The sequence below is a fragment of the Gopherus evgoodei genome, chromosome 5 (genome assembly GCF_007399415.2).
Source record: "Gopherus evgoodei ecotype Sinaloan lineage chromosome 5, rGopEvg1_v1.p, whole genome shotgun sequence".
In the NCBI taxonomy this organism is placed as follows: domain Eukaryota; kingdom Metazoa; phylum Chordata; order Testudines; family Testudinidae; genus Gopherus; species Gopherus evgoodei.
The window spans coordinates 109,067,264-109,091,464 of NC_044326.1; the positions used below are offsets into that span (position 1 = coordinate 109,067,264).

Sequence of the window (24,201 nt, forward strand, 5' to 3'; positions counted from 1 at the left end):
GATTTTTTTTCTCCACTGTTAATTTATTGCTCATGAAAGCTTTCTGCTGTGAGAGTAATGTAACTGTCCCTCTACAAAAGATGTCTATGCCATGATCAGACAGTATTAAAATGGGTCAGAGGAGATTTTGATTAGAGTCATCTCAAACACAGGTTTTTAAACATTGTACTTTTAGCTCAGTTGTTCTGCTAGCACAGATAGGGCCATGGGAATTGTGGAATGGATGGAAGAGTAGCCCAGTTAATGAAAAGTGAAACAGTAACTTTGGGAGACAGTTTTCAGACCACAGACTGCAATACAATAACTCCTCGCTTAACATTGTAGTTATGTTCCTGAAAAATGCGATTTTAAGCAAAACTATGTTAAGCAAATCCAATTTCCCCATAAGAATTAATGTAAATAGTTGGGGGTTAGGTTCCAGGGAATTCTTTTTTCACCAGACAAAAAACTATTATATATATACACACACATGCACACACATACAGAGTACAAGTTTTAAACTAAGAATTTAATACTGTACACAGCAATGATGATTGAGAAGCTTGGTTGAGGTGGTGAAGTCAGAGGGTGGAAGAGGGTGGGATATTTCCCAGGGAATGCCTTGCTGCTAAATGATGAACTAGCACTCAGCTGAGCCCTCAAGGGTTCACACATTGTTGTTAATGTAGCCTCACACTCTACAAGGCAGCACGAATGGAGGGAGGGGGAGACAGCATGGCAGACAGACACACAGACTGTGTGAGAGAGAGAGAGAGAGAGATGCGCATTGCCCCTTTAAGTACGCTGACCCCACTCTGAGTACGCTGCCTGTTTAAGTATTTCAGGAAGTTGAGACAGCAGCTGCAGCCAGCAAGCTCTCTCCGTCCTGAGCTCTGTCCTGTCCCAACCCTGGTCTATATGGAGAAGGGATTAAGTGGGGGCCAGGACTAGGGGGGAGAGGCACACCCTAACATTAGCCCCCCCTTCCTTCTCCCCCCTCCCCCGCACAGCAAGCAGGAGGCTCCCGCGAGCAGCTCCAAAGCAGGGGGGGGGAGGGACAGCTTAACTGCCAGCAATTGCTAGCCTGCTGGGCGGCTGTCACACAGGGAACTTAGGGGAGCCGGGAGCCGATAGCGGGCTGCCAGTCCACCCTGGATCCAAGCCCCCACCAGGTAGCTCCAATGGGCTGCTCTTCCTGCAAGCAGTGGACAAAGCAGGCGGCTGCCAAATGTTATAAGGGAGCATTGCGCAACTTTAAACGAGCATGTTCCCTAATTGATCAGCAACGTAACAACAAAACAATGTTCACCGGGACGACTTTAAGTGAGGAGTTACTGTATCTGCTTGTTGAACCTGCAGATTGGATCAGACTTTATATATACCTAAGTCCATTGTAGCACTAACATCAGTGGTCTTTGAATCAGATCCATAGTTCCCTACCTACTTCTGAAGATGTTTATGTAGGTAGCAAACCTGCAGTGAACAGATACACACACAGAGAGAGGAATTATAAGTAGTCTGTTGTGTGTCTGCACTTCCAGGAGCAATTACATGTGTTTTCATTAGAGCAACACCAGAAAGAGTAAATAGTGGGTAACATCAAAATATCAACATATACCCTGCTGCAGTAGCTGCCTTTACTATGGCATTTGAAATGTTAGCTATGCTTAAGACCAAATTCTGCCCTCATATCTGTATGTACTGTTCCCTTTGAAGTTACCAGGAGTGGAGCACACAGCTGAAGGAAGAATTTGGTCCTTAGTGTGGAAATTGCCACAGCAAGTGAAACTACAGCTGGTGGTAAATGTGAATTTTTACTCACTGTAACTTCACCGATGAACTGAGACACACCAAATTTTGATTCCTGTCATAAACACTCACTCACTTTTGGACACAGAAGAAGGTGGAAACAGTTTGTCAGCGGCAGTGCTTTAAGAGGTGAAAAATCCTATTTCGAACAACAGAGGGCCTAATCTGGGAAAGCACTTAAATGTGTGCATAAGGCCATCCCTAATGAGGAAAAACACAAGGTTAAGTGCTTTCCTGAATTCAGGTCTCACACTTTAAATACGAACCCCACTTAAGAATCTAAATACACTCATACCTTCTCATTGTTTGCCCTTTTTCTGGGTTAGTTCATTCACAGGGAGGATCCTCTCAGGGTTTCCTTCTTTTCCTTTTCCTCTGACATTCCTTTTTCTTGTCTTTCAGGGAAGCTGCAGAGCAGGGCCACCCCCACTCCTCCTTTAACCTGGCTGTGGGAAAGCTGAAGAACATGACCATGTCACTTGACAAAGGGTAACATTTTCCTTTTCTAAATCCTAGTTCCTTCCTCAGATGATGTCCCAATATCGCTATCAGTAGGAGAGTCTACATTAGCATTTTTGTTGAAACTACCCACCACTGCACTGTGAGTCATGCAGCGCCTCCAGTAATAGAAAAGTTGGAAGAGTTAGTGTAGACCTGCTCCTTTTTAAAAACCAGGATTAGATGATAAGGCAGTTAAAATGCCTGTAGCCTGTCTATATTAATACTGCTGCCAGTAGAACTGTGCTGCTGATGGTGCTATAGTGAGGAAAAGTTAAGAAAAATACTAGTGTAGACAAGGCCAATGAGGGGGGAAAATAATGAGAGTCAAATTTTCAGAGAGACTGAATTGTCCTTCTAGTGTCAAAGCATTCTTTGGGCCTGATCCAAAAGCCACTGAAAGTCAATAGAAAGACTCCCATTGACATCTATGTGCTTTGGATGAAGCCCTTTGAGAAAATATCCTGCTTTTCTCTCTCTCTCTCTCTGTATGAAGTGTTGTTTTCTTTATGTTGTGTTTGGGAGCACTTAAGCTGCATGAAATGTTCAGAGTGACATCAGTAATCCAGAGAAAAACTTGCCTGGCTTGGTGTTTTGTATAATCACTATGTATGAACATGGGTCCAGTTTTGATTGAATCTAGGTTAACTGAAGGCTTCAGATCTAAGTCAACTAATGAGTTTCACAGCAGATTTGACTGAGTTTTTGTTTCTTGTTTTTGGAGTTTTTTGGTTCATTCAAACCTGAAACTCAAAATAAAGCTTCGGGAGTGTAAAATCAAGTGACCTAAAGCTGGGAAAAAATGGATTTGAACAAAGCCATATGATCTGAAACTACGGTGTGTTATAAATCTCTTCCGCATGTTTCTCTTTCAACAACACTGCATTAGATTTGGTGGAGTTAGGTACTCAGTTGTATGAAAAGTGTATTTAGAGTGATCAGTGATACAAATTCAGCCCAGCTGTAACTCCACTGAGTTAGAAAGCACAACAAAGCATAGCTCCAAAGACCTTGGGAGAAGTAGGGAGGAAATTAGGGCATTGTGATGTTGACAATTAACTCTTTAGGAAGTTCTTCACTGTTACAGTGAAGGATGCTGTTATAAAAGCCTGAATATAGAGAAAGGCAGCACAGCTAATTCATTCCTATCTGTGTACTTTTGTTCTTAAACTTTTCTTCTCTTGATAATGACTGTGTATTCTTTAGGGAAGTGGAAAATCTCCTCAGTGTGGCTGCAGGTCATGGGCTCCAAGAAGCTCAGGAACTTTTAGACATCATCATCAGGAACAGAAATCTTCCTTGATGGACCCCAAAAGAGATGGCAGCACTTTCACCTTTCTAGTCTTTTTACTTGGGTACTGTAGCACAACTTTTCTTCTCTGTCTTTGATCAATTTCTTGTCATTTACTTTTGGAAACCTTCAATGGGACACTGCATTTGTCTTGCACTGGATCACTGTACTTAGAATGAATGGCATTTTATATTGTACGATGCAGGAAGAAATACCATTATATCCAGCCATCTTGATTTAACATGACAGAACTTTGTCTTGAATCCAACTTGATCACCACTCAGCACAGATTTGCTCATGCCTCAGTCTTACAACAAGCTGCTATTCAATTTTATCATAGTACAAAGAGTGCTCTGGGGATAGGGAAAGATAATAGAAGTGATCAGCATATAAATAGCTTTCCATTTGTTTGTAGCTCACTACATTTGTACAGTGCTAGTGCCATTCGCTTGCACGTAGCTGGGAGCAGCTTCCATGCCAGAGGCTGTGCATGAACAGCCCAGGAGTGGGGGTTCTCACAGCAGAGCAGGGTAAGGCTGGCTCCCTGAGTCAAGGATTGGAGAGGCCTAGCAGATCACTGGTCCAGATATCACCAGAAGGAAACGTTACACCTCCATGTTCCTTGGCTCAAGGATTTATACCATCCTCAGGCCTTGTTCTGGGCCCAAGTAAAATGTTTTGTCTGTAAGAATAAGGAAGTTGAAGGTATGTGTACTGCAGTGTCCATGTTTCTATATATAAAACCATCTTCATCATGTTTATGACCAAAATCACCCCCCCAAAACTGAAAACACACACATAGTCCTACTGGGGACTAGAGCCCAACAAAGTAGTTGGTTGTAAACAATTTATTTTCCCCTTCCCCTACTACATTTGGAAGCTGATTTTTCTCTGTATTGCACTTTGTGTAGTCGTACATACCTGTGTAAAGGGGGCATGAAATGCAACCAGATCAAAGAGAAAGGCCAGATACTCCCGCCCATTGAAATGGTCAGAGGAACCCAGTGGAGAATCCCTTCCTTCAAGAGAATTCTCCACTAGCCTAAAGGTGATGGAAGCAGCACAGCTGCCTCCTATGCCAACCCTTCCCCTTACACAAGAGATAAGGGGGCAAGATAGGGAGGTGGTAGGGAAGATCTTTTGTCAACTGTGCAGCCCTCACTTGTGCTGCATGGCCCTGACTGAAAATTGCACCTAGTTCCTGTAGCTCTCTCTTATCTATGGCCGAGTGCAGGCTGTGGCATTTTAAGCCAGTTTTGCACAAGTGTTCATGACTAAGATGGAAGGCAGAAGAGAGCCAGGCGTTTGCACGCACATGCGCACATGCGCGCGCGCACACACACACACACACTTTGGAGCACTAGCTTGAGGGAGGGTAGGCAGGGAAACAAACACTTATTTGAAATTAACCATTTCAGTGTGATTTATAATTGTTTATTTTCCTGGCCCATCCAGTGCCTTTTTTCCTAACATTCTTTTTTAAAGTCTAGAAAACACAAAAGACAATAGTGTCTGCCACTACCTGCAGAGTGTAACAGAACCTGAGCCTCTTCTCCCTTCCCCTTAACATCAACTTAAAAAGGAAAAGCAAAGGCAGAAGCAAAATAAGTTCTCTGGCCCTAGAATCTGAATGTATCTTATTTCCATTGCATATGACAATTACCAACCACAGGCCTGAGCCTTTGAAGGCGAGGGAAATCTTTCTATTGACGTTAGTGGGTTTTGTATCATGCCCCTGTCAACTGTTTTTCAATCCCCCACACACAAACACCTGCTTTAGCTCCAGCACTGCAATCCTTTCCTTTTATTTGAAAACTAGATCTGTGCTATATGTAAACAGCTTGTTGTCAAACAGGGACCCACCAATAAAGTACAATGAACACTATCTTTTCCAGTCATACAGTGTTCCCCAGGAGACTGTTCTTTTTCTATAGCTGTGAGCACAGAAAGCAGAAAATGGGGATAAGGAAGGGTAGGAATGGCTCAGAGTCAGGAATTGTATTCATCCTTTATGCTGCCTTGACTTATAGATGTCAGAGCAAAAGTAAAATTGCATCACTCCTGTGTGAGCTCAGATCTGTCCTGATTTTAATGGTCCTCTTAGGTTAAATATCTCCTGCAGTGTTACAACTGATGCTTAATGGAAAAATCTATCATAGCTGTGACACTCCTCCTAGATTCCCTCTCATGCTGTGAGACTGCCTGGTGCTACAGTAGCTAATATGAAGCTGCAAAAAGACAGTTAAAAAAAAATCACCCCAGCTAAGACTCTAAGATGCTGTAGTGTAGCAACATCAAAAGGTGCTTCTTGCATTGAATGTGTATGTGTGTGGGTGGAATGGCTCATCTGGTCCTGGGTTCGTTTATAAAGTGATAGAATGGTCCTGGGTTCAGATAGTGAGTGAGGCAGCTCTCTATGAACTTACTGTTATTTCCAAACAGTTAGCTGTAAACGTCAGAGGAGTGTTCTTTCAGCAGTGGTTTCAGAAGCAAAGAATCGGTAGCAAGTGAGATTATTCTTAAAGGTGAATCTGTTCTGTGTCTCTCCCAGGTGATAAGACCTAGGAGACTATTTTCTAGTGACAATGGCTGGTTAACTGGTTCCCAGCTGTGATTTTCTGGGGTTGGAGCAGTGAGGGGCTTGAGGGAAGATGAGAGGGAAAACTGGACAGTGCATACACTGATAGTAGCCACATTGAAAGGCTAAGTAGAATAATGATGGAATGGCAGCACAGAATTGACAGGTGGTGAGAAAAAGGGCTTCCACACCCTAAAAACAGCCCCTTCTTCAGGTGTCATCCATCCAGTTTTCTAAGGGCAGTTTTCAAGGCAGAGGTCTGTTCAGGGTTCACAGTCCTGCAGTGTAGAAGATTCTCTGGAAAGCTAAAACTGCATGGAGGAGAGCGGGGGGAGGTATTTCAAGTGTATAATGGATCCTGACACCCTTTTATGTCCCTCTCCCACATGTAGTGGGAAATTCCTTTCCATAATGTAATGACTTACATTATTACATGACTTGGGATGTGGTCATACTTCTTCCCTGAGGTATACTGTCACTACCCCGATTATCCTTGGAATGGAGACTAATGCTCGTAAGTACACTTTGGTGCATCCTTGTGCACAGGACTTGTACAGTCAGAAATTCCAGTCAGGTGAGCCACCATCTTCCTGAGAACTGCATTCAGTACTAATGCATATTCCAACACTGCCTCCAGCAGTGATAATAATGGGACAAGTCTAACCATCTTGTCATCTAGCCCTACTAGAACAGTTCTAGCCAATATGGGAGTTAAAAACTGGAAGTCACCAGTGACATACCTAGACAAGTGCTCACCCTAGTGGAGCTGTAGGAACAATAGGAACACTAGGAAATTTTACAGACAAACAAACGAACAAAAAGAAATCTAGTCCACACTAGAATGGTCTGCTCGGCATCTCTGAGTATATAAATCAAGAGCAGGTTTACTTCTGAATTAAGAAATTATTCTGAAGTTAATCATACATGGAGAGACTGTGATGCCACAGCTGAAGTACAGAGTAATAATACTGCAGGATTAGAGTGGTATTCTGGACTCTGCTTTGCCCAGGATAATAATAGAAGGCTCTTATGATGTCACAAGTGAAATCACTAACATGATATCTGATAAAGAATGATTAGACTATAACAGGTGAGTTGAGTGTCTGATGAGAGATCACATTCAAACTGATGATGGGAAGTAAGTTCCTAACCTCTTGCTCAAACAATAAAAGGAAAAGGTACAGCTGCATAGCATTTAAGAGAGCGCTGTGACCATGGAAACACTGGCCTCTCTTGCGCACCCAATCATTATTGCAGAAACAAACTTCAAAGAGCCACAAGAACAGTTCAGTGATCACTCCCTATCAACATCTGGTATGATAAATACCTGCCACAGAAGGAAGCAAGTTACCAAGTCTTCAGTATAAGACAAACAGCAGCCCAAAGCCTCATTTCCTACTGGATCTGCGCATGTCCTGCATGGCAGCCCCTGGGTCCAGGAAATCTTCCCGGTCAGTCAGAATGGGATCCACTCAGCCAGCAGTCCTCAGAGCATGCACCAAGAAGGGCATCATCAATTACTAATGACTTAGTGTCACCTTCCATGCAGGGAGAAGAGGGTTCTGGACAAGAAAATGAACAGCACAAATCTGCCTTACAGTTCATACCAATATCCCTTCTTGATTAGCATTTACCTCTGCTGGCAGAGAAGACACTGGAATAGCTGCAATCTTAGCCCTTCCCTCCTTCTTGAGAGAGTGCCAAGGACCCCAGGCAGCCTAAAGGATGCTCTTGCTGATGACTAATTGATTTCTTTAACTATGGTATGTAATATTTTGTGTCACTGCCACCTGATGGAATACATGCAGATAGACATTACCCGTTGTTCCTTTACAGGAGAGGGTTTTAGTTTAATTGTTTGAGCACAGGTGTAGGCTGGTGGACACAATCACCAGCCTGGGACAGACAACCATGTTCAGTTCAATTTGTAGCCCTTACTGCAAAGCCTTGATTATTTTCTCTCTCTCTCTCACACACACACACACACACACACACACACACACACACACACACACACACACACACACCAGCAAGTAACAGGCCTGTTCCCATTAAGATTGAGGGGCCTTCTGGCAGCTTAATGACCAGGACCTTCTCCAATCCATGAGGTCCTACGGAATCTACTCACCCTCTAGAAATTGTCTGCTGCTGTCACAGGGGAGCATTCTCCTAGCCCTCTCCTGGTCTCAGGCTCCCTGGTGGCTCTGGGGCCCTCATTTATATCCCCTAGCTGGCAATCATATGACCTAATCACTGGATACCATCCAGCTGGATCCGATGATGCCCAGCGCTTGCTTGTTGGGATCTTCTCCTTAATAGGGCTGGCTGGCCCCTGGGTTCTTAAAAGGGCAGACTACCCTGTTACAAAAGGAGTGGGAGCCAGCCAGGGCTCAGAGTCAGTTGGTACACACAGATACAGCATGAACACCTCTTTCATGCTGCCACTTTATTCTTCAGAATCTAAGCTTTCATTTTAAAAGAATGAAGTCTCTAGCTTATAGCTGCTGAGAGAGCCTCAAAAATAGGAACCAAGTATAACTGATAAAGTGATGTCTGTCTGCATTGGCAGAATGTGAAACAATAACTCAGAAGTGTGGACTGTTCCTTCGTCTCAGTGCACACTGACTTGATGTTCAGTGACAAGGTTGATGGCAGTGACCAGCTCATGTTTCATCAATGCCTGGAAAAAAGGGGAGGGAGAATTATGTGTTAAAGATCTGTCCAATCTACTGAGAGGGACAGCTTCTTCTGGCACCATGAGGAGTGGGCCTGGGAAAATATTGCTACTTTTCCCATCACCCATTCAAGAAGCCAAGCCCAAGGAATTTAGGAGAGTCCCGCAGGGCATTCAAGTCCCCCACAGAGGAGTCAAATTCAAGATCTCCAGTAGGACATAAGAGCCTCATCAAGGGGAAGCCAAGAGCTTAACACCTCCTGCCACTGCAAACACACTTTACTATCAATGTAAAGTGAGTCACTTGATTTTTTTGGATGCTACACCCAAAGTTTATTTCACTAATCCTCCCCCAAATCCTGTTATGATGGACCAAAGTCTTATGTGTTTGGTGAGGGAGAAATGAAAAATTGCTTCTTCATCCTGCTCCCAAATGCCAAGACTGTCCATGCTACGGAAATTAAATATGAGCCCTGGGCTCAGAAGGGCTGAACCCTACATTGGATACGCACACCCTGATTCTGAAATAGGAATCATGGTACCACTGTGACGTTGCACTCCATATGATTCTATGAAAATATGCTAACGAGTGTGACTATAATGTAACTGGAATATGCTTCATGCAAAAGGTCTCTTGTCAGGTATCATTACGAAGTTTATAATCTACTGAGTGTGGTCATCCTATTTGTATAAATGTATCATTCTTGTATCTGAAATTAGATATATGAAATATTACTCTGAGGTCCTATTGTAATTATGCAAAGTGTGGGCCATTAATGGTGGTTTGGAATCTTGATGGCTCCCATCATCTAGGACAATTGGTTGTAAATGGCTCTGTTTACTTGCAAGGCTTCCTGTGAGTCAGGCCAGGAAGAATGAAGGCTTGGGGTCTCACAGGACACGTGACCGTGTCACCTGGTATTGGAATCCATCTTAAACCTGGTGCTTTTCCATTTAGAAGGAGGAGTGGGGAGAGACAAAAGATTCCTGCCTTGTGCCAAAGCTATATAAGGGGGTGGAACAGAACAAAGGAGGCTGCAATCATGAGAAATCCCCTAACTACCACCCGAGCTGGAACAAGGACTGTACCAGGGGAAAGGATTGGGCCCAGACTAGAAAGGGGTTCTAGTCTGTGAAAGAAGCTTATTGGAATATCGTTGAGGGTGAGATTTACCTGTATTCAGTTTCTTAAATGTATTAGGCTTAGACATGTATCTTTTGCTTTATTTTGCTTGGTAACTTACTGTTTTCTGTCTGTTATTACTTGGAACCACTTAAATCCTACTTTTTATATTTAATAAAATCACTTTTGCTTATTAATTAACCCAGTGTAAGTAATTAATTCCTGGGGGAGCAAACAGCTGGGCATCTGGACTCGATGACCTCTCGAGGTCCCTTCCAGTCCTAGACTCTATGAATCTCTCTCTATCAGTGTTATAGAGGGAGGACAATTTATGAGTTTACCCTGTTTAATCTTTATACAGAGTAAAATGGATTTATTTGGGGTTTGGATCCCATTGATAGTTGGGTGTCTGGGTGCTGGAAGTAAGAGCACTTCTTAAGCTGTTTTCAATTAAGTCTGCAGCTTTGGGGGATGTGGTTCAGACCTGGGTTTGCAGTAGGCTGGTGTGTCTGGCTCAACAAGGCAGGGTTCTGAAATCCCAAGCTGGCAGGGAAAACAGGCTCAGAGGTAGTCTCAGCACATCAGGTGACAGTCCCAAGGGGGTCTCTGTGACCGAACCTTTCACAACCACGTTAGGTAGCCTGACAACCCTCATATATGTGAATTTAATTCCTAAGCTGGTAATGCTGATATATAGAAAGTTGCAGAGTGGATAGGAAGAGGTTATAAAAGTACATGAGGAAAGGAGAAATGTGAGAAGCAACAAAGCCATTTACATTTATGATGTTAATCTTTCCTCACTATTAACTTTGAGGGTGATGCTCACACTCGCTCTTTCTGATAGACAGAAGATATTACATGTATAATCACCACTATCAGCTTGGTGACACTGGAGAGAACCAGGGACAAATTTTCTTTCTTCAGCTCATCTATGGCCAAATTTGTTTTGTCTTTAGAAATTTTTATTTCCCCATCATATTCAGCTACAATCAGTGTCTGCTGCCTGTATCCAACCACCAGCTGACTGCGGTCTACCAGTGAAGAACCACAGGAAAAAAAGACATTCCAGCAATACAGCAGCCGGGAGAGCTATAACTTGAGGGACAAGGAGCTAGGTAAATGGAAAGGGAATTAGAAATTAAAGCATAAAGGTTTGATATTGGGGTGTGATGGACTGGCTTTTCCACTCTTTGGATCACTTCCAACAACCTGGACACTTGTGCATTTGTAAGCACCACTATTTATTATTGTTATTTATTGAGTCCCCTCCACCAGTTCAGCCTTGTGCAGCAACATGTATATGGAAGTAAACTCCCCCTTAGCCCACTTTCCAGAGAAGGAGAGGGAAAGCTACCCTCATCTTGAGATCCTGTCTCCCCTGGCCCCTGCCAGCCTTCTCCCTTGCATGTCTTTCCTGTCCTTTAACTGTTTGCAGTTGATAGATTGATTGTTCTCATTAGCTCACTAATCCCCTGCCTAATTAAGCTATTGAGTTCCCATCCCCTACAATTAAATATATTGTGTGGGAGATGGGAATAACTTGTATCTTAGTGACCAGAGTGCTGGGTCAGCTCTACGATCCTAGTACTCTGTCACATGGGGAAGTACCAAAGCTGTGCTTAGCAATGCAGGTAGGGCAAGGATGAGGAGACAGGGAACTAAAATAAGTGGCCTAGGAAACTGTAGGTGGCATCCTGAGAGACATGGTTTAGGTACCAAAACTACAAGACGGGCTAAAATTAACTGATCTTTACTGTCATCCTTGGAAATGGTGCCCCCCTGAAGGTTGCGATTCCGGTCCAGCACAGTAGCGTATGGACAAAGATCTTCACGTTTTACCAGCAGGGAGAACAAATGCGTCTCTCATCCTGAACAGACATAACTCATGAGAATCCCTCCAAATGTCCCCACCAAAAATATCTGAGGTGTAAGACATGCTCACCTCCTTGTAGGTGTCATGATGATGAAGACATTTGATGTTTCAAAGGTCTGGAAGAGAAAGGAATACTGCAAAGTAACATAAGGGGCTGCCACCTCCTCCCTCCACATGTGGAGCGGGTGCTGCTTCTGCAGTAGACTCAGTTCCTGTCCAAACGGAAGCCCTACATTAGTATAGTACTCCTCTCTGTGGAAGACTCTCTCCTGCCCCAAAGGCATGGAGCCAGTTATGTGGGGGTGGGGGTGAGAGAGGATGAGGTGTCCATTCAAACTAGCCGAGTGCTAAGAAAAGCTCCTCACAAAGAATAATTATTTCTATAGAATTCAAGAAGATTCGCCATTACTGATTTTATAGCCTAAGTTAGAGATGGAAAAGAAGATTCGCCATTCAAGAAGATTCACCATTACTGATTTTATAGCTTAAGTTAGAGATGGAAAAGATCTATTATAACATCTATACTCTATGCAAAGGACAGTGTGTGTCTGGTGCAATGGCCGGAGAAACTTTTAAGTGACTCAAGCTTCCTTTGGGAGAATATTCTATTGTTCAGCTTCACTGCTAGGAAGATTTGTCCTGACACTCATCTTATATGCTTCCTTTCTTAAATTAATTAAATTATACTCCTAGTTATGTCCCCTCTGCCCTCTTAAGCCATCCCACTACCTTCTTGGTACTTATATTCCTTCAAATAAAACACAGTTAGGTCCCATCTTACCCACCATTTAGTGAAAGGAGACAATTCCTCTGTTTCTTGCGGGCTTCCAAGATGCTCCTGACAGTGCTCCTGTGCAGACAACATTAATACACACCCACTTGGTCACAGGCTCCAGGACTCATCTCAGCCATTGAACGGGCCTCTGAGAAGGAACTGTTTAGAGGACAAATAGGGAGTTAAAGAAACATTTTAAAAAGGGTCAGAGAGAGGTAGGCACACAACTCCTATTGAAAATCAATGCATGTGAATGTCTAACTTCTTTAGTGAAATAGGGAAGTCCCAGGCTGTGCCTATGACAGCAGGATCATGGCCTGAAATTGAACATGTAACTTGTGAAAGGTTACCAGTCGTCAGGTTGTTACCCATGACATGGCCACTGAAGACTAGAAGAACAGCAAGAAATAGCTGCTGCTGATTGGGAGACATCGTTAATGTCCAAATCACAAAACTAGTTTAAGTCCTTTTAGTTTGATCTCTTCTTTCACTGTCACTCCTTATTTCCAGTTTCCTTCTTTTTTTGTCTCTTTCTCCTTTTCTACAGTTTTGGTTTCTCTTTCAGCTCAGCCACCTTTTCCAATTTTCCAAGCATTGGAGACAGTGCTGTAAAGGAAGAAAGATTCATAAATATAACATTAAGATACCAGTGTAGAAGTGTCACAATTCTTATAGTAGGCCAAAGGAAACAGTGTGTTTATCATTTAATATATTCTGCCTATCAGTTTTCTAACTTTTACATTGCTGTTTGTAAAGGAAATGGGCAACAAAATGTATTTTAAGAGGTCATTGTCAATATAAAAGTTACGTACTTAAAAAAAAAATCTTACCATGTTAGTAACAACTCCTTAAGACTGAAAGCATTATGCACATAATTATTTCTGTTTCTATAATTAGTCTCTTCTATATTTCTTTTTGGTTGTAATAAAAACTGTATACGCTAATAAAGTCTCTGAAACAATTAAAACCTTTTGTTTATGGTTCATTATTTCTAGTGCTGCAAGAGTAAATTTTAATTTGCCAAAACCCAGTTCTCACTGACAATTTATGCAGTCATATTTCTCCTGCTATTAGTGCAGGTTGAAATATATATATATACACACACAATTCTTCTGTCGACTGGGTGGGTGGCAGGGCCTGGACTGGGAGGGCAGGGCCCTCCCCACCATTTATCTCTGTTGTTACCTCCCTGCTCTTCCCAGCTGCTGCTCCATGGTGACTAGGGAGAGTTGAGGCAGAAAGCACCTTGGCCCCTAGTGGCTGGGAGGAGTCACTGCATGAGAATCCAGCTGTGCAGGAGGCAGATGTGAGGAAGGTGTGGAGCCTCTGAAGTTATGCGTGTCACGTGAGATTAGAGTGACCAGATGCCTTGATATTAAGGACCTTGTCTTATATAGGCAACTATACATCCCCTCTGAAAATAGTGTCCCAGTTTTTCACACTTGCTATATGAGATGTGTGACATCTGGCAGGTCTGCTAAGAAATCAGAGAGAATGAAATCTTCCATACTGCTACCTGTGGCAGGCCCAAGGCCACCAGAGAACCACAATGCATTCCTTGGGAGCGTGAGTTCTCAAGCGTATGACAGGAGGACACAATCCCTAGAACCTACTTCTGTAGTTACAAAACAGTAATACACCAGGAAACTAAGACAGAAGGAATACTACAACAAGAATGCCCCATGGTTATCCCCATTGTATGGGAGAGATTACAAACATAAAATGGCTGGAAAACTGCTCAGGTAACAGCATGTCATCCACAAGCAGGTCATATGTCATACCCATTCTGGGGTCATGCCTATAGAAGCTGTGCGACATGTCTAAACAAAATGAAAACAAACAGGAGTCTGGTGACACCTTAAAGACTAACAGATTTATTTGGGCTTAAGCTTTTGTGGGTAAAAAAACTCACTTCTTTAGGGAGACAGTAGCTCTGTTTCTTGTGGGCTTACAAAATGCTTCTGACAGTGCTCCTGTGCTGACAGCACTAACACAATGTCCCATCTGGTCACAGGTATCGGGAGAAGATTCATCTTGGTCACTCTGCAGAAGGAACCATTTTAAGGACAAGTAGCTGTGTGATGAAAAAGCCATTGAGTTAAAGAGGCAGTATTTACTGACAGGTTAGTCTGTGCTGGTTGGGTTTGGCTACAATTGTGTTTTATTTTCATTTGATTTTTTTTATAAAGAGGAAATGGAACAGTAGCCACTGGAGTCAGTTAGTACTAGGTATTAACCTTAGGTAAACCTGACCCATGTGAGCTCCATGTCAAGGAACTGGCACCAGGCAATAAAGACCAATGTCTTTTCATCACAACTTTTTGTTTCACCTTAATTACAGAGGTTGCCTAGAATTCACTCAGTTCTAGCCACAATGGGTTTTAAATTAGACTAGAAGCTGTCTGAGGCAGGGGCCATGACTTCTTGTATGTTTGGACTGTGCTCAGCACGGTGGGCCCCTGATCCAGATTGCAGCCTTTGATTCTACCACATGATAAATAAAGATAACAAGTGATGCAGTAATGGCAATAGCCAGATACTCAGCACAGACATTATTTTAAACTATATTTCATTTCATATTGTTGTGGTCAACAGCACAAATGTTAAGGGAAGTGTGAGTGCTTATAAATCGAAGGTGATCATCTGGCCTCATGGTTTTTCTCATGCTGTGGAGGAAATGTAGGATGTTTGCACAAGCACTCAGTTATTAGAGTTGAGTGACATTTTTCATCCAAAACTTTTTTTCAGCAACAAATGCAGACTTAGTAACACTGAAATGTTTTGCCAATTTGTGTATGTTCCACTAAACTGTTTCAGATGCTCCCCCCACAAAAAAATCCCAAAACAGCAAAATATTTTGCTTTGACATTGTCAGATTAAACATTTAGATTTTTCAGTTTGAAACAACTTTTTGTTTCAAAATTTCCTTCAGTTTTATTTAAAATACAATCAACCCAAAACACTGTAAACTGGTCAAAATCAATACAAAATGTTTCAATTTTGTCAAATCCAAAACATTTTGTTTGACCCAAAGCAACTTTGTTTTTTTAAAAAAACTTTTTGGTTTGCCAAAAATTTTGAAAAATGTCCTTTTGGTTCAACCCTAAATTATTATTTCTTTCTCTATTTTTCAGCATTGCCAGCTAACTGAAAAATCCATTATTCACATAGCTCACTGTACAGTCTTCTGAATGGTCTGTTAGTCTATAAGGTGTCACAGGACTCTTTGCTGCTTTTACAGTCCTCTGATGTGTACCCTGAATTGTGCTGTCCTGTTCCCATAATGCTGACCTGCAAACTGCACCCTGGATTTATCTTGCAGCTTCCAATCCCCTTATCATTGGCATCAACTTTGCATTGTCAATTAAAAGGATTATCTTTCCCAGCACACAGCTCTAATTATAATCTAACTCAGTTTATCTGAAGTACATTTTGGTAGCATTGCTATTATGCAAATATAAATTTATTATCCACTCATTATGTTTTGACTACAGTGTTGCTAATTAGAGGCAATTTAACTGCCTTAAAAAAAATCCTTTCCTCTCCATGCACTTTCACTAACTTGAAAACTGTACAGAATGCACATCAAGAACAGCATCAGCGAAGAAAACCTGCAGTTAACAACTCTGGTTTAATCACCTTAATTGACTTTCATTATGTAGAAAGCCACTTATAACGTGCAAATTATTCTGATTGACTTCAGTTTGGTGACAGGAATGTAAAAGATAAGGGGCAGTTTATTCTGATCACATTTGTAATGCTATAATAGCCCAAATGTTTACATACATTTGGTGCAGTTGCCTACCTTAATTAATCCAGTTACAGGATTTCCCTTTGTAACGGTATTTGACTATGGAGAAAAACTACTTCGGGAAATTTGGGGTAGTTTTGAAACTGGACTATTTTCAGAATTTAGGTCCATATGCATGCAAGAACTCCACAGTTGACTTGAAGTGGAGTCTGCACATCCTCTCTCACCCACAGGCCTGCTCAATACACCAGTAGGGGCACAGAGGAAGCAGGGCAAACACCAACACAAGCTGCAAGATGTCTTCCCCTGGATACGGGCCTTGCAGCGTGGAATGACTCACTTGACAACCTTTTCTAAAGCCACCGCCCCTGCACTGCCAGTAGCCCACACCTTAGCAACGTGACCTGGGAAGGGAAGGGGAGAGATCCCAGAGTGCACAGAGGAGTTAATGCCTCTTCAGGCTACGTTAACTTTATGCTGCATTCGCTCTAGTTTTTCTGCAGTTCTTGGCAGGGAGCACAATGCTTAGCACAGCTCAGCCTCAGTTCCCACTTCCTGGCCTCGCCCCATTTTTCCAAATCACCAAAGGGCAAAAAGGGGATTTTTTCCTGCCAAGGAGAAAGGTAGCTATGTGTGAGTGTATTTGGGAGCCACTATACTGTCAGTGGTTGCAAAGGTCTTAATCCCCAGAAGTCTTTCATTGATATCTGCATAGGGAAAGAGACTTGTTAGCTTTTAAAACAGTTCCTGATCCATTTGGACATCTCTGAGGATAGCTGTTTGCTTTTGCTTCTGTTAACTGATTACGATGCCATCTTGCAGTAACTTTGTTAAACTTTTCTTTCTTAGATGTTCACTTAATATCTAAAAAGGATTTAAGTAAGAAAAACAAACTATACTCCATTGCGCTCAATCATTTCTTCTCTTGTGGACTTTGCCACTGTATGTCAATATATGCTGTTCCTATTATATGTACTGAGGTGAGGGAGCAATCCTACTCTATTAGTGCTGGTGCCACTAAGATTTTGCCCCTTTGCACCACCTTCTTTCATTCAGGTACTATTCTTTTAGCACTTCAAAAATATACTTTACCCAAGAGTTTAAGAGTGCTCAGCATTCCCCAGAAATATTTCCACCCCTAATTCTCAAAAGAGAGAAAAATCAAACAAAGTTTGTTGCTAACCTTAAAAGACTATTAAACGATCGAAAATACATCTTGGAACAGGCTTCTGCAAACTTAACCTTCAAATATATGATTCTGCATCCTAGGAACACTAGGGGTCCCCAGTGGACTTTCAAAAGCTTGGGGAGAAAAAAAAAAGGAGACCAGTTTTCTTCTGTTCAGAATAAATCCCAATACCCCATTCTCCTCCCATGCTAAGCTCTGTTGATACCAGGAGCAAAAACAACAATATTAATGTTCCGTTGTAAAGGGAAGAAAGAAACCACAGTGTTGTGCCCACAGGTATGTAAGGTTCTTTGGGAGTGGGTTTACTTTCTATCTAGAACCAAGTATGCAAAGCTTTTTGTCAATTCAATGCATATTTTGATGTAGGGTGTATTTTTTTAATTAATTAATTCCTTCAGGAGATTTTATCTTTAATTTGTTGAGTGAGTTCAGCGTTCATGTAACTGAGACACTTAACAGCTCTGGCTATAATCCAACATAGCGCAGGCAAACTTTGAGAAAGCTAAACCTAGAACATCCTTTCTATTTCAGGCCTGGGCTTCTGCTGGATAGAAGTGGTGGTTTTGTGACATCACAAGAATGAGGGAGAAAAGAAAAGACTATGATGAGATCACAGAACTCATTTGTATTGTGATTTGAGTCATCAGACATCAGTCAAATAGCCAAAATACATGAAGTTGCTGTACCAGCTATCCCTTGGACATCTGCAATGTGTTTTCACTGGAAAAAGTTTTCCAGTAGCAACACCACTCACTTTATAAATAACAGACTAATAAACCAGAGGTGGACCAGGGACACTGCAGGTCTTAGTTTCCTCTCAGACCAGTTTTACACCAGGATAGCTCTGCTGACTTCAGCAAAGTCACTCCTCATTTGTACTGGTGTAAACCAGAAGAGAATAGGCCCAAAATTAGGATCCATGTCTATTTTAGGATTAGGCTAAAGCTCAGGGTTCAAGGCTAATCCATTCTAAAATAAAGGTATGGATTCAGACTGAACAGCTTCCATATCTCACAAGCTACTCTTGTGAGAGTTTCAGCATGTTGAACAGTGGAAACCTTGGGCAACTGGCAGTTTTGGTTTTGGGGTTTTTTTGCAAATTTTGGCTGAAATATAGTGAAAATGGCCATTCCTACAAAATGTTGGCCACATCTGTGCCAGGAAATGGTTTTCTTCCCATTTCCATCAATCTTTTTAGTTTGGATCTAACGCAAACAAAAATCTTACAGTCAGGTTCAGTTTCGTGGATTCTAAGTCAATCCTCTCCAAATTTGAAGGAGCTCAAATTCAAGGTTCTGGTTTAACTCCAAAACAAAAGAAGCAGGGGATTTGAGGGAGGGGTATAAGATACTTATGAACAATTATACTATTTAGGGCTAGATTGTGGTTTTTCTCAGAGAGGCACGTTTCCCTCTTTTCCCCCATTTGTACCAGACAGAGAGCAATGACAGTAATTTGCTTTTGGTCCATAGAAGCAGCAAGTTCCTCTAATCTCTGTTTGAGTTAGCCCAGCTGGGTTGGCCAGCACATTGTGGAAGCAGAGCCAAGCCTCCCTATCCCTTTCCCATCTCTTGAGGGCTTAGCAATTGTACTTATTTCTCAACACACAGGCCCATGTAGTCCCAACGGGGACATAAGAAAGGCTACATGTGTATTGTTTCCATTTATGTCCCCACATGGGCATGTAGTCTAAGAAATACTTAGTGTCCAGACCTTTGACAATTAAGTCTTCTTTTGGCCATCCACTGAGTTTACACTTCAGCTATAAACAATGAAGAGATCACTTCCTCTGTGTAGACAACATAACGTTTCCATATGCCACCAATCATTTCAGCATTGTGGTGCATTCTCTCAGAGCCCAGCTGCCTGAGTGAGAAAAGAAGCAAACCATTCTGCTTTTGTCCAAGTTGCAGTCCTTTAACTGTCTCATTGAAATTTGTTTTCTAACTAATGCTCTTCAAAGCAGATTTTTATGTTGTTCGATATCGAAGTGTTTGGGATATCATTCAGCATTCAAGGAGGGCAATGATTTCCATTTCCATAATTAATACAACTTGGACTTTATTCATAATTTCTCCCTGTATCTTTTAATAGATGTGCAAAGCCAGAGCCTATGGATAGCCCATCTTTGACTTTCCTCGGTAAGGTTCGGAGGAATATGCTCTACATTTCTGATCAAAACTTCGGAATAGCCAAAGGAGAAATGACCCCTGAGAATAAATTCCAGATTTTACATTAAGCTCATTGCATGCAGGGACAGAACGTAAAAAGTTTAGCCAGTACTGCGTGAACGCTAATACAGCGTGAAATTCACTCCTTTGCAAAGGATCAGCAAAAGGCTTTTGCATTGGATAAATGCCACTTATGCAATACTTAAATCCCAAAATAGAGTTTACGTCTGATTCTGTCTGTTGGCATGGAAGTGAATTTCACCCAGAAGGCAGACACGATCCATAAAGTTTATATTTTATGTACCTCCCTATTGAATCTCAGTGTCTTCATTTAAACATCTCCCCAGAAACAGAGGACATAGATTCTATCTTCCTGAAGCTAAAACTGATGCACTTTTATAAGCATTGTAAGTTTAAAGGGCTGTCGTTTCAATTCTGAGTATCTGACAGCTCTATAATTCATCTCTTTGCCATCACTGAGCAGTATATGATGCCCCTACATCATTTCCTGAAAGAGCTTTTTGCCTTTTTTTAGTTTTAAAGTATAATGATATATTATTAGTATTTTTAAAATGCTCTAAAGGGCAGATGCTAAATGCATATTGAATTTACGCTTTATTAGTAAATGCAAAGTGCTTTCCAGCAGGCGTTCCAAACCAGTATTTAGCACTTTTTGCAAAAAAACCAAACCAAACCATTTGCCTCAGTTATACTGCCAGAACTCAGGCTTAACAAAAATATCAATTTTCATTTGCAAATCCTTTTGAATTTGTAATGGCATTTTGTTAGCGATGGAAATGACAGAATAGACACCATAGACGTAAGGGCTCCAGAATAAGAATTCATGCTGAGAAAAATCTGTATTTTATTCTTAAATCATATTTCTTGTTAGCTTTCTAAAAATTTGGTCTCCATTAGAAATGTCAAAGAACAATGTAAAGTTGGGCAGGATGATTCTATCTAAGGGCTAGAATGTAGCTTTAGGCACAGCCATGAGCAATGGCTGCACCACCCCTGGAGGCAGTATGACTTACCTACCGCTAACACTTCCATCCCTGCTTCCTCCTTGCTCCTAGGGTAGTAACTGACTGTTGACCTACACCAGCAGCAAATTATTACAGCCCTACACTGGCTCAACGACTATGGCCAGAGAAGAGGGGAGTGGAGCCAAGTCTGCGCCTGTTCCCCACTTCTCTTTCCTCATTTGCTCCAAGAAGGAAGTACAGCCCTGTTTATTCCTATGTACCTAGAACAGGTCACTGAGTAGAGATGTAAGGGAGGATGCTGTTTCTTACTGCCCTGCACATGTAGTCTGAGTTACCTTTTAGCCCTAACTTAATACAAACATGATATGGTTGTTGATCTGATGGTACAGAACATTTCCATTAAATGCTAGCATCCTATTTCCCAAACTGAAAATTTCAAAACCTATTTTGAGTTTGTTTTCTATGTAGTCACAAAAAGATCATTTGTCATTAAGATGGAAGCAGTTGTATACATTAAAATATTACCCCAATGAGCCAGATCCTGCCTTGGGTTGGCAAGACAAAGGAACAAGGATTAGCAGAGATGCTGGGAGCACCTCTTCTGCAAATAGAATCCTGATGATGCAGGCAGGAATCCATAAGGTAGGAGTGCAGTTTCCTACTCTTCTGAGAGTCTAGGGTCCGGTAGCTTGTTGCTACCCAACCCTTCTTGCTGACTGGGGCGGCTCTAGGTATTTTGCCGCCCCAAGCATGGCAGGCAGGCTGACTTCGGCGGCTTGCCTGCGGGAGGTCCCCGGTCCCATGGATTCGGCAGCAGCCTGCGGGAGTTCCGACGAAGCCGCGGGACCAGCGGACCCTCCGCAGGCATGCCGCCGAAGGCAACCTGCCTGTCACCCTCGTGAGGACCGGCAGAGCGCCCCCCATGGTTTGCAGCCCCAAGCACGCACTTGGCGTGCTGATGCCTGGAGCCGCCCCTGCTTGCTGATGAAGTATAGTCATTCAAAACTGGGCTCACAGATACCAATGTCAGGCCAGATCCTTGTCTGGCGTAAATGGCCACCGCTCCATTTACTTCAATGGTTCACTGAAGGTCTCTTTACATCAGCTCAGGGTCTAGCTGGTCATATTTGTATTACTTCATCTTTATCTTATCACTTGGAGAGCAATATGAAGGCACCATGTTGTAGATAAATATTCCAATTCTTTTGTAACTTCTAAATAACCTCAGTCAGGGCCAGGTAATTTTGAAATTCAAACAGCCAGCTAGTACACAAGTTAAAAGCTTTGCTTCTATTGCCATTAGGGAGACATCACTTATCTCCTGAAAACTGCTAAAAGATAGTGGTATAGTGCTAATGAAAGAAAGAGCCAGATTCTTGTCCACTACAATTCCTACTCAGGTCATAATGTACTGAGGTATTCTAAATTGTGATGATCCTAGGGGCATTCCCAGAGTAAACAAAGTATATGACATACGTTAACAAAGTCCATGTGATCCATTTCCATCTGCTGGGTACATACACTCTGTAACCAAAATCCTTATGAATAATTGCAAAAAACCAAACCACAAGCAGAATAGCCACTTTTCAAAGTCAGGTATTTTAATTATCTTTATTATTTTTCCTTCAAAACCCCAGAAGTGAACAGTGTCTGTAACACGGGGTTTAAATTTGAAATCAGAGCCAGTTTTTCCACTATTTGAGACAACTGCCTCTCCAAAATGGATCAGAGAGATTACATTAATATATAATTTAGAGCTAATCTTCCTTTTCATGCTCACCACATAAAAAAGGAAACATATAACACCTTTCTTCCTATCTAAGTATCTCTACGTATTATCGATAATTGTCTGTTTTTTCCAGTTTGCTCTTTATTAGGAAGAGAGACCTGACAAAATTGTAATGCAACTACAAAAACTGGATGGACAACATGCAGAAAGACAAACATATGTAATGAATCTTGCTCCTTTTTCAGGAAGAGTTGAAGACAATTGCTTTGATGTTGATTGAGAAAATTGCCTCGGAGCTGTCTATGCAGGAAAACACCAACTCTTTACCTAGCCAAGTGTAACAAGTGAAGATCTAATGGTCCTTACCGGGAGATGGTGGAGATGGGATCAAAAGGATTGAAACTTATTCTATGCTGCCACTTAAAAGTGGACAACACTGTAGCTGTTGCCTCAGGATGAGGGTCACTGTTTGGCATATGGTTTTGCACTGTGGCAGAGGAAGAGGATGACTTCAACTTAGAAGTGTTAGGAACATCCACAGCTTAAAAGAGATGTAATAATTCTAGCAATCTGGTAAAAATTTCAACAGCCTTTCAAGGTTTCTACCTTCAATTAAAATACATTGCTCCAAGCTTTGTCTGCCAGAGCTTGCCTGGAAAATTGCCTTTCAGTCTGAAAACTGGCAAATAAGATCCCAGCTTGGAAGCATCTTTTAATTTATTCTAACTCATACACTATACCTGAACCTGATGAGATGAGTTAAGGATGGAGGACCTGCTCCTGACCTGACTTCCAGTCCATCAAGTTCATCTGCCTGCAAGTTGTTAGGCTGCAGAAGGCACATCACATCAGATATTAAACTCATACTATGCTTGATCTAAAAGCTCAGAAGTGTTAATTTACAGCAGGGAAAATCCATGTAATTTCACTTATTTACTGGTAATCTTTGAAAACTTTTTTAAAAAACTCAGTGAGGTTTGTGACTGGTTGGATCACAGAACCCCCCTTGGGAGCTGCCGCCTGATGTGCCAAGACTACTTCTGCCCCTGCTTTCCCTACCAGCTTGGGACCCCAGCACGCTATCTTGCTGAGCCAGACACACCCGTCTGCTCCAACACAGACCCAGGGTCTGAATTACTTGCCCCAAAGCTGCAGGTTTACCTGAAGGCAGCTAACAGAAGTGTTCTTGTCTTTAACACTCAGATGCCCAACTCCCAAAGGGGTCTAAACCCAAATAAATCTGTTTTACCCTGTATAAAGCTTATGCAGGATAAACTCAAATTGTTCACCCTCTATAACACTGATAGAGAGATATGCACAGTTGTTTGCTCCCCAGGTATTAATACATACTCTGAGTTAATTAATAAGTAAAAAGTGATTTTATTAACTACAGAAAGTAGGATTTAAGTGGTTCCAAGTAGTAACAGACAGCACAAAGTAAATCACCAAGCAAAATAAAATAAAATGTGCAAATCTATGTCTAATCAAACTGAATACAGATAAGATCCTCACCAGTTCCAGAATGCTCCCTTTTACAGACTAATCTCCTTTTAGCCTGGATCCAGCAATCACTCACACCCCCTGTGGTTGCTGTCCTTTGTTCCAGTTTCTTTCAAGTATCCTGGGGGGTGGAGAGGCTCCCTCTTTAGCCAGCTGAAGACAAAATGGAGGGGTCTCCCAGGAGTTTAAATAGACTTTCTCTTGTGGGTGGAGACCCCTTCCTCACTCCTATGCAAAGTCCAGCTCCAAGATGGAGTTCTGGAGTCACCTGGGCA

General features: G+C 42.0%; 1 long non-coding RNA gene across 1 annotated transcript; it reads right to left on the reverse strand.

The window, feature by feature from the left end:
* Window positions 1-8,032: 8,032 nt before the first annotated feature.
* Window positions 8,033-14,669, reverse strand: LOC115652872. Its single transcript, XR_004000761.1, has 4 exons — window positions 14,513-14,669; window positions 12,611-12,759; window positions 11,895-11,941; window positions 8,033-8,835 (listed from the first exon to the last, which is right to left on the reverse strand). It is a non-coding gene; the product is annotated as an uncharacterized LOC115652872 (long non-coding RNA).
* Window positions 14,670-24,201: the final 9,532 nt, after the last annotated feature.